This window comes from Eublepharis macularius, chromosome 10 (assembly GCF_028583425.1).
Source record: "Eublepharis macularius isolate TG4126 chromosome 10, MPM_Emac_v1.0, whole genome shotgun sequence".
Taxonomy (NCBI): Eukaryota; Metazoa; Chordata; class Lepidosauria; order Squamata; family Eublepharidae; genus Eublepharis; species Eublepharis macularius.
In genome coordinates, this window is record NC_072799.1 from 33,567,637 (window position 1) to 33,588,313 (window position 20,677).

Genomic DNA, 20,677 nt, shown 5'->3' on the forward strand with positions numbered 1-20,677 from the left:
TGTCCAAGGACTGATCTGTCTCCCACTCCCCCATCACGGCATTTTCACTGTGACGAAAAGTGCCACTGGGTGGGGTGCAAGTGGTCTGTTCAATCAATTGAACTTTATAAAAGTTCAATGGAAAAAGTATCACTGGAAAAAAAATCAGTGATACTCTTTCTGGCCTCTCTTTTTTTCTGAGTGAAATGGCAAACATGTACCCCAATGAAACTTCAGCTACTTCACAGTTCCCACCACCTCAACAAACAATCTAGTTTTCTCTTCCGGTTTCCATCCTACAACAAGCCTCCCATCCAGCATCTGTCAAAACTTACTTTTAAAAAAATCTCCACATCAAGCTTCAGGGTCCATTGTTTGTGTGCGTATGTATGTGTGTAGTGAACCTGACGAAAAACCTTGGTGGATTGTTTAGAGTGAGAGGGGCTGATGAAGTTTTTGATTAAGTGTGAAAACATCTGCCCCTAGAGCATTGTTTCCCCACCCCTCGAAAAGAGCAGTGTGCACATATGCAGTCAACACTCACCTTGTTGCCTGCCTTATGGATTCTTCAGGGTCCATAAACACTGGACCCCATTGTTGTGTGTGTTCAAATTCAGTGGATCTGTGGTTTAGAGGGACTGTGTTTTATGTGATTTTGGCACTTTAACTTCCAAAACAGCTGTCCCAAAGAGCTTCTAAGGTCTCATTGCAAGAATGGGGCTGAAACTCATGATAATGGGGGGGGACGACTACAGCCTGAACTGGGAACGCTCCACCAATAACGGTAAATAGTTCGTTCAGAAACCCCTGATTCAAAATTGAAATGATCTGTGCATACCTCTAGTACAAATATTACCTCAAAAAAAGTCCTCTTACACCCAAGAAAAAACTAGTCCATGGAAATAGTTCAAGTGCTCTGTACAGACACAGCAGTCCCTGGTGACCTAATGACCCCTTCTGATAACCTGGCAAACATTTACTGCAATGCAAAGAGATATGTTCTACTCCAGCTGCAAACACCATTCACAGTGATTAATGTCAGATATTTTCTGCCTCAAGTGAAAATGCTTTTGCAGGCTTTGGATGACTGGATATTGTGAAACAGAATGCCTTCTGCCATCACAAACAGGTTGGAGGGGGGGAGTTTTCTACATCAAGGTAATTAGAATTTGGCTTGCTGTTTGAATATACCATAAAATACAATTTGTAAACGTTTTTTCCAAGCATGTTAGCGGTATTAAACAGTGGTTGCTGTGATGATCCCTTGTCGCAAGGCTGTCCTACTAGATCCAGTGTTTGAGTTGGATCAAAAGGTGCCCTTCTACAAGGTAATCCAGTCCTTCAGTTTATATGTACCCCCTACACACAGATGTTACTGTATTCACATGTGCATACCAGAAAGTTGAGACTCTACCGTTCCTATTTGTGAAGTGAGGGATTCTTGCTGTTACAGGAAAGTTTCATTTACTGAAACAAGGTTCCTTCTGCTGAAGTAACTCCTCAGTTAGAGGAAGAGAGCATTAGGATCCATCCAACATACAAGTCTCTGCTTAGAAGTTTTTCACAAATGCTTTTTTCACTCTCTTGACCCAAATGCTTTACTGTGTTCTGCCCCAATATTATTTTTCATAAGTCAGGAAACATTTTCCATCTGTTCTGCCACACTACCCAAGGGGAGTCTGCAGCTGTACTTTTGGTACTTCATCATTCTCAGACTGACTCTGAAGCACAGGCCCCTCCCAGTTACTGTGCCCATGTAAAAAAATCATCATAACACATTTTGGCACGTTATTGTTCTCTTTTTGTGTCAAAGCTTCCCCATACGATTTTTAGAGAAACAAAATCCCGTTTCACAGGTTTGAGTTTAAAAAAATTACTATAAATGAACAGCTGAAAAAATAAACAGAAAAGGCTGTGTGTATCTTATTTACTGTCATCACAAAAGTGAATATTGGCGTAGGGCTATTTTAACACCACCCACCAGCTGGGCGTAACTTACAGAAATAAGCAGACTCATTTGAGAGGTTGAAGGCCACTAAAGTTCAGGATTTGTAGTCGGCTTAAAAAATGAAGGAAAGTGAGAAGAGAAAAGAGGCACATCCTAGAAAGGATTTAAAGCAGCAGCAGAAATCAGGGATATGAAAAGTGGTTCGTGGCATGTATACTGCCCTTCTTATAAGAAGCTCAGAGCTATATACTGGGCTTATCCCATTTTATCCTAAGAAAGTGACTAGTCCATGGTCATTCTGTAAGTAGAACAGTTGGGTCATTTTGTACTCAGGTTTCCTCAGCCAAAATACTATGTTCTATGCACTGCACACAAAGTATATCTTTTATATATATTTCCAATATTTCCACCCATATTCAAATATATCCACTTTCACAAGAACATTTCTGTTATTTAAATAGAACTCCTCCAGAGTAAACGTGCTCAGATTAGAAATTGTTAATTTCTATTATATTGTTATTATAGGAAGTTTTTATTACTCTTATATGCCTAAAACTTAAGTGCTTTATAGAGCACATAAAAAACATTGCTCAAACAACTTCACAAGCTAATATAGATGGCCTAAAGAAAACATTTTTAATTTAAAGTAATTTAAAAGTGACGGTAGAAAAGGAGACTGTTGGAGTTAAACTATCCCAATAATCATAAACCAGCTTAATTTGGTGAAACACTTGTGAAACAAAGTAAGATAATTACCCAACTGCCAGCTAGCAATTTATACCACAAATATGTATCAATACTCCACTTTCCTATAGTCACAAAACTCAGGGTGACGTACAAACAGTTCTTGGGTTCCCATCCAAGTACTAATCAGGATTAGAGAAGGGGCATTGGCTCAGAGGTAGAGCATCTGAATGGCATGCAAAAAATCCCAAATTCAGTCCCTGACATCTTCTGGTTGAGACTCTGAAGAACTGCTTCCAGGCCAAATAGACTTAATTTTAAAATCAACATGAAATGAAGATGGTAACCAGTGCAAAGAAATCAAATCCGGAGAAACATGCATACGTACATCAAAATTAAGATGGGCAGCAGAACGTAAGATAGAAACAGGTGAATTATGATGGGAATTAGGAAGACTGATTACAATCCTAACAACACTTACTGAATGCATTAGGATTTACTTTTGAATAGACATGATAAGGGTGTATGATCTGTAAGAACATTACAATAAACCAGTCAGGATATAACATAGTAAAACCAAAGTTACTTTTAACAGAAAGAAAATACATTTTTGTCATGTTTTTACTCGTTGCAGTTCATGGAACTTTTGTCACTTGATTTCAATTAGCATCATACAGTTCCCAGTCGGGGGCAGTGGTTGGAAAATGATTGGCTGGCTCAAAAGCATAATCTGTCATAAATGCATTCCACATCATTCCACATTATAAAAACAGATTAGTTGAAAGCACAAGGAAGACCTTGCTTTTAAAAAATACAATCAAAATGATTATTATACACAGCACATACTATGAAACTGTGGAAAGTATTTCAAGTCAAAAATCACCTTGGAGAAGTGAGCCACAATACAAACACCCCATTGGCTTATTTGTTGGATAGTTGTCCTGATATGCATTACAGATTCACCCTTGGCACCAAGACCTAAGAAACATACATTCCATGTGTGTGATGATGAATTTGACCTGCTGGGATTTCATCTATTATTAAGAGAGATTTTCCTTTTTGAGAAGCCTGAAAATGTGATACCACCTACAGAAGACAGAAGAATCCAGTCAGAGCATCCAAGGTTCAGAAGACGAGGCCTTGATATGTGGCCTGATTCTCTGATCTTGTCGATGCTTGTTTCTTACTTCTTTGGGCTTTCACTACTGAGGTACATTCCTATTCTTTACTTTCCTGTTTAGTCTTCAAGGTTTTCCAGTTGTATAAAACCATAAGCTTTTGTAATTAAAAAAAATCAAAATGGCAGATTATGGAGTTTACTGTTATAGAATTTGAAAGCAATAAAAATGACTGTATTGTGTGTTTATATATGAAAGAATAAATCTTTTATAAAAGCTTAGTATAGGAGAAATCTGTGGCTATTATCTCCTCCATAATCATTTATGTATCTTTGAAACTCTATGCTTTAAAAAAAATCAAATGTGAGGGTCCATTTAAATTCCAGCTGCAAAAAAGCAGCAACTGTAGAGAGGAACAGAAACTTTTCATGCAGTAAGCCTAAATTGTGTAATGCATTATTTATTCCATCATAATCCTACTTTTTCAGAAATAGAATTTTAACTCAGGAAGAAGGTAGGTCCCCACAGATGATACGAAGTCAACACTACTAACCTACTATAAGACACTAGTAGAAATATGTGTGGATAATTCCATATCTAATGAGGCATGTGTAGATATATCTAACTCCAAGATACTAATAACTAGTAGACGTGCCCACCCTTTGAAATAACTAGGTAGTCCTGCCCAACCTTAATTATACCGTATCCTTTTCTTCCACAAAGATATACAACTAGATTTTCATTGATGTGATGCTTGGAATGTCTTAGATTGTATGTTTTTTTTCATACAGTTTAAGGCACCTTGAGAAGAGGCAGAAAATATTGGGAAGCAGGGCTTTTTTTCTGGGAAAAGAGGTGGCGGAACTCAGTGGCGGAACTCAGGACTGCACAATGATGTCACTTTGGGTCAATTGGAACAAGGGGGGAGTTTTTTAAAGTTTATATCGCCCTTGGTGAAAATGGTCACATGGCCTGTGGTCCCACCTCCTGATCTCCAGACAGAGGGGAGTTTAGATTGCCCTCCGCAACAGCTATCTGGAGATCAGGTGGTGGGGCCACAGGCCATGTGACCATTTTCAAGAGGTGCCGGAACTCCATTCCACCGCATTCCCACTGAAAAAAAGCCCTGTTGGGAAGTACCATAAAAGTGCTATTGATAATAAACAAGTGCCAAATTATTGGGTGTTGCCACTGACTGAGTCCCACCAAATTGGATCATAATGTGTGATTCTATCAAACTGTAAAGCTATTATTGCAAAATTGTGGGTAATTATTCCGTAGTGCTTTCAGTGAGTCCAGTGGCTTGGATCCTATACCTTGTTTCCACTTTTGTCTATTGCAGAGGTGGTCCTTTGCTGGAGAGGATGTCGTCTTCAGGGGCTAGGCACTTCTGTTCATACAAAACAAATGTTTTTCATGGATCCACAAAGCACCTGGCATAAGAATGATATGTCCTGCAGTGGAGGACCTCCTCTGTAATAGATAAAGAAGAGCACAAGCAGAAACAAAGTATCTAAACTACTGTGTAGAAAAAATAGGTATATATTTTTAAAAGATATTTTAGCTCTCTTCCGCTACATGTGTGTGCAAATTGCCCTCAAGCCACACCTCACTTACGACAGCTTCAGCAAGAGGGCTTTCAAGGCAAGTGAGAAGCAGAGGTAGTTTGCTTCCCCTGCAGAGCCTTCCTTGGTGGTTTCCTACCCAAGCACCAACCCTTCCTAATTTCCAAGATTCGAGGAGATTGGAATATACCATGCTGCCTTAATTCCTGTTCCTCTACATAGCTACCAGAAATAACCATTTGTGAAAGAGTCAAGTGATTTTTTTTTAAGCCAAAAGATAATCTTTTTTTTCCTATCTGGTAGCACACTGAATATATGGAGAAAGAGAAACACAGCTACACTCTTTATTACACACTGACATCTCAAGAGAAATATGTGAAAAAGACAGTTGGATCCTGCGATTTTCTTGTACTAGCACCTGCATGTTCTTCAGATGCAAGGGCCCATCTGTTGACACAAGAATCTCTTGCAAGAGATCTTTTTGTGACAGCTGCACAGTTTTTATGCCAGTGGAATGAAGTGGTAGGATCTGACCTGATGTGGTATACAGAAATGAGACTATGAAACCATTGATACAGTGCACCTCATAACAAAATACACAGGCTACACTGTGTTATGGGATTTGCAGTCTTTAAAGACTGCAAATCCCATAATACAGTGAAACAACTAGGAAAACACACAGAGCAGGAGGAGCTATTCAGGAATTATCAATGAAAATTGATATCAATGAAAATAAAGCCATTTAGTCATTTCCAATTTACAACATCAGGTTATGAGTCAAATATAGATTGATATAATCTGTTAGGGGCTTGCAATTTTTTTTCAGTAATATATTCATAAAAGGGTAGCCATTTTTCATAAAAATGTGAGCTATTATAAGTTTTATTCTCATTATAAAGATTATTAGTTATCTTTTCAATGATGAAGTAATCCCAAATCGATTGTGACTTTTCTAAGCTCACTCAGTGAGCTTCATGCTGGGTTTTACCCATCCAACCTGGGTGTTACCCATCCAAGAGTAACATTCCCACCACTCCAGCAAAATTTCATAGGGATCAGATTGGTTATAGTGGAAGAGTAGGTAAAATGATATCTGGATTCAAGGATATTTTTTAAAAAATTAAATGTAGTATTACTTTATGGAAAACATACTATCCTACTGTAAGATTCACTAGCAGGAGGGATTTTTTAAAAGCTAGGTTAGTTATTTATTAAGAACAATACTGTTTTTGTTATTTTTTCTAGTGCTACTATTCATCGTGAAGACCTTAAGACTTCAAATAACATTTTAAAAGTGTAATAAAGGGCATAAAGAATTTGTGATTGACAGGGGAAATGCACTGAGGAAGACAAACCAGACTAGACCATCAATCAAAAAAATTTTGACCACTGAGAGATGCATAAAATGAATTTTAAAAAACCTTCAGCACTGCCTGCAGCATCTGCCAAGCATCCGGATGCTGTTATCAGAGAAAGTTCTTTCAATAACTTGGACTCCAGGTTCTTGACATTTGGAGAATGGAATGAGAAGTAGAGAAGAGTGGCTCATTATTTAAGAACAAGTAACTTGCCACGTCATGTTACCTTCATGCATATTTCTGCATCATTTCTGTGTGCTGTTTCTGTTGTCCAATCCTGGCTCATAGCATTTTTTTTTAAAAATGCAAGCAGTCAACCAGGTCTTCAGATGTTCTCAGGAACCCCATTATTATTTACGGCTGGATTGTTTTGTTTTAATGAATGCTACGTGCTGAATTGATTTGGCCACTCAGTAATGTGCCTAACTGGTGGAGGAGTGCTCTTGAAAATCTGGATTTACCGGAAGATGGCTGAACCCTTCCAAGGATTTGAGTAGACCATAGCCATGGTTTGGGAAGTCCCTAATGCATAGGCAATGGTTTGTATACATAGGAAGTCCCTAATGCAGACACAAAGGTTTGCATACATGGGGACCTTTTTGATAAGGGCCCCTTTTGTTCACTCCAGATTACTCAGTGCCCCTTATTCACCCCTTGCCTCTGTATTCCAGAATGAGGATACAAGACTCAGCAAAGGAGTTAAACTATAGGCTGGATCCTACTGATTTATGAACTTCATCCCTCTCAGTGTCCCTCCCCATAGCAGACCACTTCACACATGGCTTTCTTCACATGGATCACACAATTCCTGGAGTCTTCTTGGTGGTCAAAAGAGGACTCTCTTCTCTCTTTTGTCAGCAGAAAAGCTGGTATTATCCAATCCAATGCTTATTAATAGCTGGTTTGCATTAATATGAATATTTTAGTGCAGGAGAGAGCTTGGGGCATCCTTTTTATCCTGGTAGAAGGAGATTTGCTCCATCAGAGAAAGGTTTGTCTTGCTGGGAAAGAAGTTTTCCTCTATGACAGGAAGACTCCTAATTTTGTGGAAGAGACCAATTTGACTGAGCCTCTTGTCTTTCAGTACTTTATTCATACAGAAGAAATTCCTCTGTTGAAAACCATGAGAGCTTCTGTTGCAAGCTTTAAATATATATATATATATATATATCTGCATTCATGGTCTCTGGCAAAATGAAAGACTGTACTGAAGCTGGATCTCAGACAGAGCTAGATTGTCTAGTAAAATGTTTTGTAGCAACATTTTAAGGTGCTGAACTCCAGAGAATGTTCCATCTAATAAGAGCCATTAAATATATATAGCCCCAAATAAATGGTTTCAAGTTAAATGTTTTTATTACTGAATTTTGGAAGAACAGGTTTTTTTAAAAGAAAAAAACTAAAACTGTTAATTTATTATAATGTTATGATTCATTTCATCTGAATGGGATACAATTATGGCTATTGACATAACATTGTAAGCGGTGCTACAATTATGATGAAATAATTTCAAGGACCACTCCCATTATAATGATAACCACAATTACAAAAACCGAAAGAGCATCACATCTTCAGACTGTAAGAATTTATCCTGGCTGGGGGAGGGGAGGGCTAATATGATACAATTTGAGTGTTTATTTACTTTAAGTGAATAACATTCTTGCACGCTGCAATCTTTGAAGTGGTCCGCACTCTTATGTTAAACTAGTAACAGAGCCGGTTGTGGGAAAAAATACAACGGGCTCTAGAAAGGGGTGGGCAGGCGGGCATTGCCTCCTGCTCCGTTCCTGATTCCAGCCGGGTGAAGGGGGGGCGGGCATTGCCACCTGCTCTGCACCTGATTCCGGCAGGGTGAAGAGGGGCGGGCATTACCACCTGCTCTGCTCCTGAACTTAGATAGGTGAAGGGAGGGCAGGCATTGCCACTTGCTCCGCTCCTGATTTCAGCTGTGTGAAGGTGGGGGATGGGCATTGCCACCTGCTCCACTCCTGATTTCATCTGGGTGAAGGTGGGTGGTGGACATTGTCACCTGCTCCACGCCTGATCCCAGCTGGGTGAAGAGGAGGCAGGCATTGCCACCTGCTCTGCTCCTGATTTCAGCTGGGTGGTGGGGGGTGGGTATTGCCACCTGCTCTGCACCTGATCCCAGTTGGGTAAAGGTGGGGGGGGCAGGCATTGCCGCCTGCTCTGCGCCTGATCCCAGCCTGGGCTTCCTGCTATGGCGCACTCTCAGAGGGACAGGCTGCCTCTTCAGGGCTTCCGTTCACGGCAGTGGCCTCTGGAGGTGCACCAGGGTAGCAAGTGAGTTATCTGGAACATAGTTAGCCTTTTATATAGTAGAATAAGACCCATCACACAGCCAATGGATAATGATGACAATGAGGACATCATGGGCAAGGAATGCGTGAAATGTAGTTAGGTAAATCTAAGTAGACTTTGATATCCCAGGCTATTTGTTGTTTTTGTCTCCTCACTTGAAAGTTAGAGAAAGTAAAGAACTGAAAATTAGATTAATTTTGTGAGAAGTGTGGATATATTGGCTCCTTCATTCTAAAATATGGATATTTCCATTTGGGTGACATGGATATTGAAAAGGCAGTTTTGCAGCACCTTTCTAAGTAGAAATTAAGTAGAAAGGCCATTAAATTAAATTAGCTTATATAACTCCGCTTAGGACTGAACTGTTATAGACTTTTAAAGTCCACCAATCCTGATTTGTCTGTAAATTGGACTATTATTCTGTTGCAATTACAACCATTGTGTGGGATTGAAACTATTTCTTCTGTGAGTGGAAAGGCACTTCTGCCTATATAGATAAGGAAGTCATTTCTTCCAATTTCCCCTTCCTACCACAAACTCCAAACCACATATTGTTCTTAAGGGTTGTCCTATACTCAGGAGCAACTTTTCCAGGGAGGTAGCATGCTGCAGTAGGAATAAGGAGGCAGGAAATATCCACTTCAGGAAATATAACTTCAGCCATACAGGTTAGTCTAGCGCTAATCTACTGGGATGAACAACAATCCAGAAGGACCTAGAAATGCTTTAGACCCATTTAAATCCATGTAATTTTCTAAGCGTTTTTCCACTTACAGGTTTTGATTGAGTATTCTATCACTAATTTTTAAAAAATAACAGGGTTGCACCTACCTGTGACTGTTGTTCGTTGAGTATCTTCTGTGCAGACACACATTGGGACTGTGCATGCACAGGCCGGCCGCGGAGAAGTTTCTGTAGCTTTTAAGGTCACTAAAGGGGCACACAGCTTCCACTGCGCATGCGTGGAGGCTTCCCACCAAAACCGGGTTACTAGGCTGAGCACCCTCGACATTCCCTCAGTTCTCTTGAGCTGCCAGAGATAGAACATTTCTAAATAACATTCACAGTGGGGTTGGAGGGAGGGAACGTGGGTCTGCACAGAAGATACTTGATGAACAACAGTTACAGGTAGGTGCAACCTTGTTTTCGTCATCGTCCTTCTGTGCAGCCCCACATTGGGAGTATAACGAGCTACTTCCCAATGGAGGTGTGTGTGAATGATTAGTGAAAAAGTGAGTGCAGAACAGCTGTTCCCACTGCTGACTCTCTTCTGACATTTGTGTCCACAGAATAATGTCTCACAAATGTGTCAGCAGATGACCAGGTGGCAGCTTGACAGAAGTCATGTAGCGGAACTCGACGAAGAAAAGCAGCATATGACGCTTGGGTTCTGGTCGAATATGCCTTTATCAGCAAAGGACACGATAGTCTAGCCATGTGATAACAGTGTTTGATGGCTGAGACAATCTATCTAGACAAAGTTTGTGAAGAAGCAGGTTTTCCCACCCGATTACCGGAATAACAGACGACAAACAATTTGGTTCTGAGAATGTTCTTTGTTCTGTGTAAATAGTACAATAAAGCTCTTTTAACATCTAACATGTGTAGAGTATATTCTGCTTCCGAAGAAGGAGAAGGAAAAAATACAGGTAAGGTTACTTTTTGTTGTAGGTGAAACTTTGACACTATTTTTGGTAAGAATATGCTAGTGTGCAACACCACTTTCTCTATGAAAAATTGAAGAAATGGGGGGGGTCAATTCTAAATGCAGCGACTTCTCCCACTCATCTAGCTGAAGTCACGGCAACTAAGAATATCACTTAGTGCTAATGAACAGGAAGTCATAGGCTCAAAAGGGGGCAACATCAACTGGGCCAGGACCAATGGAAGACTCCACAGCAGAATTAGCGGAGTTTTAGGAGGAAAAGTTTCAGCAAGCCCATTAAAAATTGTTTAGCTAAATGGCAAGAAAACACAGCTTTACCATCTATTCTATCGTGAATTGCTGATATTGCTGCCATGTGCACCTTGATAGATGAGACTGACAAACTTGTTGCCAAGTAGCCCCCTTCTCCTGCTTTAAGGCCTGCCATGAACTGTGTTTGAGTTTCCTGCGGTGCTGTTTTACTGCTACACCAAAGACTGCCTTGCACGTGTGCACTTTAATACACGCGTCTGTCTCCTGCCTGCATCGTTATCTGCTATGGACTATGCCTATTCCTGTCTCTGCCAGAGACTAAAGCTGTGGACTAAAGCTACACCAGAGACTCTCTTTCTGGGCAGCACTGCCCATGCCAGTATCCTGACCTTCCTGCATGTCTGAACTCCAATACACATGTCTGTTTCCTGCCTGTTTATTATCCACCACGGACCGTGCCTGTATCCTATTCCTGCTATGGACTGTGTTGCACATGCTGTTTCCCTGCCTCCATGGAAGCCTGCCTCACCCTGGCCCAAGCCGCACTGTTAGCAGCCAGGTGCCAGCCAGAGAAACCTCCAGTGAGCCTGACCAGGCACCCCCTGGCCAGTCCCCGCCTGGGGACTCCTGCGGGCCGGTCACCCAGCTTGCCCTCACTACCGGGCAGCCTGCTAGCAAGCCCCAGTCATGCCCAGCCAGCAGCCATGTTCCCAGGCAGCCAGAAGACCCAGAGAAGCAGCCTGCTGAGAGAAGCCATTCCAGAGAAACGAGCAGACCACGTCCGCAGCGGCGAGCCTCACCCTGCTCTGCATATCTTAATAGCCACCCCGGAGAAGAAGCTAAGTGCCGACCATCCCAAGCAAGAGAATGCATCTCAAAGCAGCCTCCGCATTCCAGAGTTGATGACGTCGGGACAAGCCCTGTTCGCTGGAACAGCCATTCAACATGCCCTGATCTCCCCCTCCCTCCTTTGTCCCCTCTTCCCAAGGTGTCACAATAATATAATCAGATTCCTAAAGTGGCCCATCTAGGGTAGTTGTAGAACCATTAAAACCTTTGTTTAGCCCATGAGAACCACTAGAAACTGCACCAGCCCCAGGGTACGTTTTGGGGTATTTAAGCTGGTCTCCCAGGCCACATGGTGCGCGTGCAATTCCTCTCCTGATCCCAGCCGGGCGCGTGCCATTCCTATCCAGACTCCTTGCTGTCACTCTGTTTCGGATCTAGTGCAGGCATTAGACCATCTCATCTCGCTGCTACATCTTTGCTCTGCGTCAGGATTGTGAGCATACCCAACTTCATCGCTCTCAAGTGGGCTACCCCACTAATGCAACCGTCTCTATTTTCCTGCTCTGTTTTCCTAGCTCTTGCATGTAACCTTGTATGCGTGTGCTAGTTCAGGCATACGCCACATTATTTAGTAAAACACGTTGTATCTTTATTTAGTATGCCTCTTTATTGCATGAGCGTCTGGAGAGGAACCCCAGTATATATTGGTTAAAAGATCCACACTAAATTTAGTTCCAGTCTGCTAGCTAATTCCCCATTCAAATAGAGCAGTTCTGGTAACAAACTTTGCTTCTGTAAAGATAACAAGTAGTCAAGGATAGTTGCCAAAGAGTAGGAAAAAGGGGAAACATTTTTCAGTTCCAACCAGATTGTAAAATGATGCCACGTGATTATAGGACATCCTAGTCGATGCTTTTCTGGCATTTAGGATGATTCTGGCTACGTCATCTGACAGTTTTTGTTTGGAGGATTCAATAACCATGCTGTCAGGCACAGGTGGCGACATTGTGGTGCCATGTTTGGCCCCTACGTAACAGGTTTGATGCTAAAGGGAGTTGAATGTATCTGCCCTGTGCCAAGTCTAGTAGAGTTGGGAACCACTCCCACTGAGGCCAGAAAGGGGCGATGAGAATACAGTGCGTATTGAAAAACGGATTCTGCAAAAAACCCTGGTGAGCAATGGTGTTGGTGGGAATGCATAGAAAAGTCCTGGTGTCTATGGAATTTGGAAGGTGTCCCCTATCAATAAGGGGTCTCTGCCAGCCATGGAACAGAATTCCTGGGCTTTCACATTGGCTTGAGTGGCAAACAGATCCATTGAAGGAAAAACCCACTGTTGAAAAACTAGAATAAGGTATTTCATCTCTATGGACCATTCATGCTGCGACAGGAACACTCTGCTGAGTGTGTCTGCTCTGATATTCTGTTGCTGACCAGCTAGTTTGTAGTATTTCTCAATTTTCTTTGATGTGGCTGGAATATACGCTGGTGTCTGCCAAACAGTGTGAGCAAGATCTAAGAGATCCTCAACTGGAGAAAAGCAATAGATGCTTTTCACTATAAAGTGCCTGGAGAATTTTGCTCTTAGGCTTAGATGTTGAGGAGGATACATCTAATTCCAATGCCCTGGCCATGCGCAACATCTGTTTTGCAAAGTCTATAATCTTCATTGGGGAGGAAGATCCTGGTCCCCCTACTGAATCCTCGGGTCACGGATCTGATGCCAAATCCGACGCCACTTCCGAATGGGAATCAAATTCTTCCTCCTCTGAGTCCGAGAATTCAGGAACCAGCTGGTTAGAACATTGCTGCAGAACTGACAAATGCACTGGGTAAGTAGGTGGTGGACCCATCGTGGTCAGAACCAGAGGAGGTATCACTGGAAGCAGCCCTGGCACCAGAGGGAGGGAGGGACTAGAGCCCTAGCCTACCACTCCCACAGACCTGACCCAATCAGGCTCTGATCAATAATAATGTGAGCCCTCAGCTGAGGTACCCACCGAGCTTGGCCCCAGGGCCTGGCAGCAGCCCTGGCACCAGAGGGAGGGAGGGACTAGAGCCCTAGCCCACCACTCCCATACACCTGAACAGATCAGGCACTAATTAATAATCAATGTGAGCCCTCATCCGAGGTACCCACCAAGCTTGGTCCCAGGGCCTGGCGGCAGCCCTGTCACCAGAGGGAAGGACTAGAGCCCTAGCTCACCACTCCCACAGACCTGAACAGATCAGGCACTGATTAATAATCAATGTGAGCCTTCATCCAAGGTACCCACCGAGCTTGGCCCCAGGGCCTGGCGGCAGCACTGTCACCAAAGGGAGGGACTAGAGCTCTAGCTCACCACTCCCACAGACCTGAACAGATCAGGCACTGATTAATAATCAATGTGAGCCCTCAGCTGAGGTACCCACCAAGCTTGGCCCCAGGGCCAGGCGGCAGCCCTGGCACCAAAGGGAGGGACTAGAGCCCTAGCTCACCACTCCCACAGACCTGAACAGATCAGGCACTGATTAATAATCAATGTGAGCCCTCAGCCGAGGTACCCACCGAGCTTGGCCCCAGGGCCTGGCGGCAGCCCTGGCACCAGAGGGAGGGAGGGACTAAAGCCCTAGCCCACCACTCCCACAGACCTAAACAGATCAGGCACTGATTAATAATCAATGTGAGCCCTCAGCCGAGGTGCCCACTGGGCTTGGTCCCAGAGCCAGGCAGCATCCCGGGAACCAGAGGAGATAGAGCCCTATCCCCAAAGCCAAGCTCAATTGTACTCTCTCAGTCTCTCTCTCCAAAGGCTATCAAGTGGCAAGCAAGAGCTCTGTCCCACTCCACTGCTCGCAGAAAGTGAAACCCAGCCTGGGAGACCATGGCTATTTATAAGCATTGGTCCCATTCAGCAACACAGGAGGTCTGTGTTTGGCCATCAGAGCTGCCTATCAGGGTTTGCAGGGATGAGATTGGCGTGCCCGTGGCTACAGAACACCCCCTTCCTCCTCCCTCCCCTGGGTGTCTTCTCCCAACTTGTAACTGCTTTGCAGCTCTGTGGTTGGAAGGAAGCCCTGCTGATCAAGGAAAGGTGGGCTTCCATTCGGGTTTCCAGGGTGACAGAAGGAGGGCAGACAGAGCTCAGGCATTCCCCTGGCTCCGTTGCCAGGGGAATAGATTGCTGGTGCCTGAGTGTCTGTCTTCCCAAACCACGCCCGAATGCCCCGAACCAGGCCTCTCCCAACTGCTGGTTCGTTGGCCATGGCTGATCACGATCCGCCAGGTCACGATTGCGCGATCGCCATTTTCGTGGGGTTTTGAGGTTCGTAATGCGGTTCATGCCCATCTCTACTTATGAGTACATTTCTGACAGATGTGGCAAGCCGCAACATTATGCCCTTCACAGAGGCATAATATACAAAGATCATGTTCCTTGGTGCGAGTCATTTTTGTCTCACACTGAGAGCACTTTTTGAATAAAGATTTTGAAGACATCACAATGATGACTGGCTAAACTTACAACACTAGTACCTAAGAGCCTCTCTTGACGGCGGTGAAAGAAGGACTGAGGGAATGTTGGAGGCGCTCAGCCTAGTCACCCAGTTTGGGCGGGAATCCACTGCATGTGGGCAGTGGAAGTTGAGCACCCCGTTAGTGGCTTTAAAAGCTACAAAATCTTCTCTGCAGTTGGCCTGCGTGTATGCAGCCCCAATGTGAGGCTGCACAGAAGGACAACAATGAACAATTGAGTTTTTACCCTTCTCTACTCGTATAGAAATTATACTTTAGGGAAATAATACTTTAGAAATAATACTTTACTTTATAATGAGGATGGCAATGATGGATTTTACAGAAGAATAACAAATAGAAAAAAAGCACATAGTGGCTACATTTTAACAAAGAATCCAAGATGTATTCATTGCTTAGGTGCATTAAAGACCCTTGCTCTTGTTTACATAATGATGTACAGCATTTATCTTATAAGCTCTGTAAAAATATTAGTAGACTGTAATAAAAATAGCCCACTAAAATGATACTACTTTTCAGAACTGCTAATCTGTGTTAATTCCATTTTGGTAAGGGTCTGGTAACAGCTGTTATAATGTTGTCCCTGAAGGTCATGGAGTGAAGATGGGAAAATCCTTAATAAAATGTTGTTAGAAGCTACAGGTGGGAAATAAAGAAGCTCTCGTGACCTGTAATCCTATTCCCTCATAAAGTCACAGAGTGCACAGCCGTTTCAGCTTTTCAATTGCAACGTTATTTGGTCTCAACTTCCTACCTTCTTACCTTTTAATTAGTGTACATGAATGATCACACATCAGTTTGTTGAAAGGACAATATGATCATATTTATGTTCTAAATTTATTTCTTGTTCTAGTTTTACATAACATACATCACAGTTAGAGAAAATGATAATTTAGAAAGGTTTACATAATAAAGGTGGGTGGAGCCCTTATGCACATTGAGGAAATGTGTAATAAGCTATTACAAAGTATAAGCAGGAATATGAAAGCCTCACCCCTGTTAGATCTCTTTCTTGTGGCTTACAGAGCAATCCTAAATAGCTAATACCCAATTGAACTCAATGACTTTAGTGGACATAGAAAGGCATAGCTCTGTTTTAGGATTGTACTGCTAGATTTACAGGCTGATAAAAAGCAAGATGAGACAATCAAGCTCATCAGTCAAGTCAATGGAAAGTTGCCCCAAACTCTAAAACCATCACTTTTGGTTTCAAACGTATGAACCTTGCAAAATGAGGAGACTAGTCAGAAAGAAGTTAAAAAGGAGTATTAAGAGAGTTAAATCTCTCCAGGATGCCCCAAAAATATTTAAAACTACAATAATTGAGGCCCACACAGAATACCTCAAGTCAGGAAAGTACTACAAAGTTTTTTTATTTTATTTATTTATTTTATTCAACTTATACCCTGCCCTTCCCGCAAGCAGGCTCAGGACGGCTTCCAACAAATATACTGTTAAAATACAATAAAAACCTTATTAACACATTAAAATTTAGGTGCCATCAGACGGACCGGCTACTGCAAGATCATCATAAGCCCAGGCACCACTTTGATGTAACTCAAGGGTGGCTGCAAAAAGAGAGTGTGGCGGTCAGAAGGGGGACAAAAAGCTGGTCCCTAGTCAAAGGCCTGGTGGAACATCTCCATCTTGCAGGCCCTGCAGAACTGTAAAAGGTCCCACAGGGCCCATATCTCCATTGGGAGAGTGTTCCACCAGGCTGGGGCCAGGGCTGAAAAAGCCCTGGCCCTAGTTGAAGCCCTAGTTGAATGTCCCTCAGGCCGGGGACCACCAAAAGCTGCTTATCTGCAGAGTGCAAGGCCCTGCGGGGGACATAATGGGAGAGGCGGTCCCATAGGTATGCAGGTCCCAGTCTGTGGAGAGCTTTAAATACTAAGACCAGTACCTTGAACTGGATCGGGAAGTCTAAAAAGATGCCCGCATGAGTAACAACCCAGGTAAAAGGCTTCCTTCCAGATGCTGAAGATTTTCCTAAATGAGTTGAACAGAAAGGAGCACAAGTTTGATGTAAGCTGACAGTAAGGTGAACCAAAAAATAATGAGGAACTGATTCTGAAAAACATTAGGACAACAAACCAGCATTTCTTCAAATATACTAGGAGCAGGAAACTGGCTAATGAGGCATTTCAACTTTTGGATGACGAATGAATGAAAGGGTTGCTTAAGGAAGATGGGGCATTCAATAAACAACTCAATACAATGGGGTATAGATTGCAAAAATTTGAAAACAAGCAGAAATCTGATACAGAGCTGAAACAATGTTGAATCAAAACAAGCAATTTGACTTGACATAAGACAGTTCTCAGTAGTATAGTATACAGGCCCTATCCCTTTGTCGAAGCATCTCTTTGATGCTTTCCTTACAGCACAGCATTATTATCTGTGTAAGAAAGCCCTCCTGAAAAATTCACTAATAATTCAGTTTTGCACAGTTTGTGAGAACTTTCCTGACCTCATCAGGCAGGCTGTTTCATAAGGTGGGGAGGGGACTGTATAGAGAATGTACATGTACATGGAGTTGTTTTTAACCATTTGCAGGATAGGCCCAGTTCAGATAAGCAAAGCTGCTGTGACCAAGCATAAGGACTGTGGCACTCACATAGATATAAAGGGCCAAGGCCATGAAGGGCTTTGTATGTGATAGCTAAAACCTTGAATTGAGCCTGATAACTGATCAGTAGCCAGTGGAATGGCTGCAGTAATATGCATGCACTGCCTAGCTCTTGATAATAATCAAACACCTGCCTGCCTGCCTGCCTGCCTGCCTGGAGGACCACATCAGGAATTTCTGCCTGGTTTGAGAGTTGTAGACTCATTTTTCCTAGTTTTGGTGGGGAGGTGGTTGGCCTGGTGTTGGGTTGAGGAGGGGTAGGGTAACAGCGGGGAAAGGAGCAAGCTTTTTCGCTCTGCCTGAACTTTCTTTCTAAATTTTATTTAATTGCTTTTACTGTTGTGGGGGGAGTACTTTTGCTTGTTTTCTGGTGGCTGTGTGGTTGATGTGCCAGTACTTGGTTCTGTTCTGAATAAATGTGGTATTCCAGAAACCTGATCCAAACAATACCACATTTTTTTAATGCCCACTCCTGTCTGGACTCAGTTTCAACCTGTTTGCTTGCAGCCAACTGACCACAGCTGTCAGGCAGCAACTTAAAACCCCTACGGCATCACCAAGGTATTTGGACAGAGAGACATCAAGGGGCAAATCTGCTGAACATCTTCTGCAAAGGGAAGTCCTGCCTCATCAACCTTTTGGAGTTCTTTGATCAGGTTAATATGCATGTGGATAAAGACAATCCAGTAGACATTATATGCTTGGACTTCTAAAAAATTTTGAACAGAGTACCTCACCAAAAACTCCTGAGTAGGTTTAGTAGTTGTGGAATAAAAGGACAGGACCTGTTCAGGATTAAACATTGGTTAAATAAAAGAAAACATAGGATATGATAAATGGACAGTTCTTACAAGGGAGAGAAGACAGTAATGAAGTCTGACAAGGATTGGTATCGGGACCCATACTATTTAATATGCTCATTGGAATTGAGGATGAACTGTGCAGTAGGCAAGGTTAAGGATGGTGAAAATCAAGGTGGATTGTGAAAAGATACAGGAGGATCTTTTTAAAATTGGACTTGTAAACGTTATGTAAACAATGGGCTCTAGAAGATGGCCTCCGGAGAGCTGCACCACTGCACCGGGCCTTCCTGCCACCATGCCGGGCCTCCTGGGCCTTTGGAGACCCCAAAGAGGATGCCATGGTGGTGGGAAGGCAAGCTGTGTTGCCAACGACTCACTTTTTATCCCTGTGAGGGCACCTGCGCAGGGATATACCGTGAGTCGTTGCCAATATGATGTGCTTTTTTTATATAGTAGGATGCCTCTGGGAATGGACGGAGAGCATTCTTGCTCTTCTTCTCTGCTAAACAGCTGTTTAGGCAGTGGGAGTGGATTCTCCATGGATTTGAGCCTGGGCATCTCTCAGTGATTGATTAAGTTTGGTGTAGTGCTTAAGAGCACAGGACTCTAATCTGGAGAACCGGGTTTGATTCCTCACTCCTCCACTTGAAGCCAGCTGGGTGACCTTGGGTCAGTCACAGCTTCTAGCTCTCTCAGCCCCACCCACCTCACAGGGTGTTTTGTTGTTGGGATAATAATAACATACTTTGTAAACTGCTCTGAGTGGGTGTTAAGTCATCCTGAAGGGCAGTATATAAATCAAATGTTGTTGTTGTTGTTGTTGTTGTTGTTATCATCATCTTCATCCCCGGAATATATTGTGTAGTCCAATGGAAGGTGGTCCCTTTTTAGGTGCTGAGTCCATTCCAGTTATGAGTTCCCACCCCCCTCCCCTGTGTGTATTCAGTTTGGAGGAGGTATAAAGTTGTGGGTCAGAGCTTGTGCCCCAGCATGGATCATTCTGAAACTACACTCAGATGCTGTTCTTCTCCCTGGAGCAAGTTACAACCTAGTTGGCTTTACAGGGGGATGGAAGAGTTCAATCAATGGTTACTAAATGGAGCCTCCACTTCCTAAATGGAGCCTCCGTGTACAGAGGCAGTATACCTCTGCACACCAGCTGCTGGGTAAGGAAACTACTCAGGGAGGAATCTTACCTCCATGCCCTGCTTCTGGGTTTCCCAGGCTGCAGCGATCATTGTGGGGGCTGAGCCAAGCTGCTGGCACTGTTTGGAAAACCTGCTGGACTCAACGGTCCCGATCCCAGAAGGCTCTTCCAATGTCCCTATGAAGTGGTTGAGTGGGCTCCTCTGAGCAGCTGCAGAGTGCACAGCGCTGTGGTGCAAGGAGGCTGCAGCAATGTAGAGGAGGAAGAGGAGGGGTGAGTGGCATGCAGGGTGGCCCTTGGAGCCACTTTGGCCATGTGAACCAGCTCAGCTTCAGAGGAAGGAGCGGCTGCTTCCCAGGTGGGAGAGGGCAGATAGCAGTGCTAAGCCATGCTGAGTTGAGCAGCTGGGGCTAGGCTGCACTTGGCCAGCCCTATGTGCCTTCATCTCTCCTTTGCCAGAGCCCAGTGCAGCTCCAGCTTGGCACTGGAGGTATGAGCGGCTGCTCCCCAGGCAGGAGAGGGTGACTAGTGGCACCAAGCCGCACAGAATTGAGTGGCTAGTGCCGGGCTGCACTGGGCTGGCCCTGCATGCCTTCATCTCTCCTTCATTGGAACCCAGCACAGCCTTGGCTCAGCACCAGAGAAGGAGTGATGGGGGCCAGCCAAGGTAAGTGTTCTGCTCCTCAGGGTCTCTGGAGAGCCATCCTGGGCCTTCCCAGGCCTCTGGAAGCACCAAAGAGGCTGCCAAGGAAGCGAAAAAGCTGTGTTGCAGATGATTCACTTTTTACCCCGTGAGTGTGCCTGCATGGGGATAAAAAGTGAGTCATCGCCAATATGGCTCGCCTTTTATATAATAGGCTACATGGGAAACAACATGGCAAATGAAAATCAGTGTTGGTAAGTGTAAGG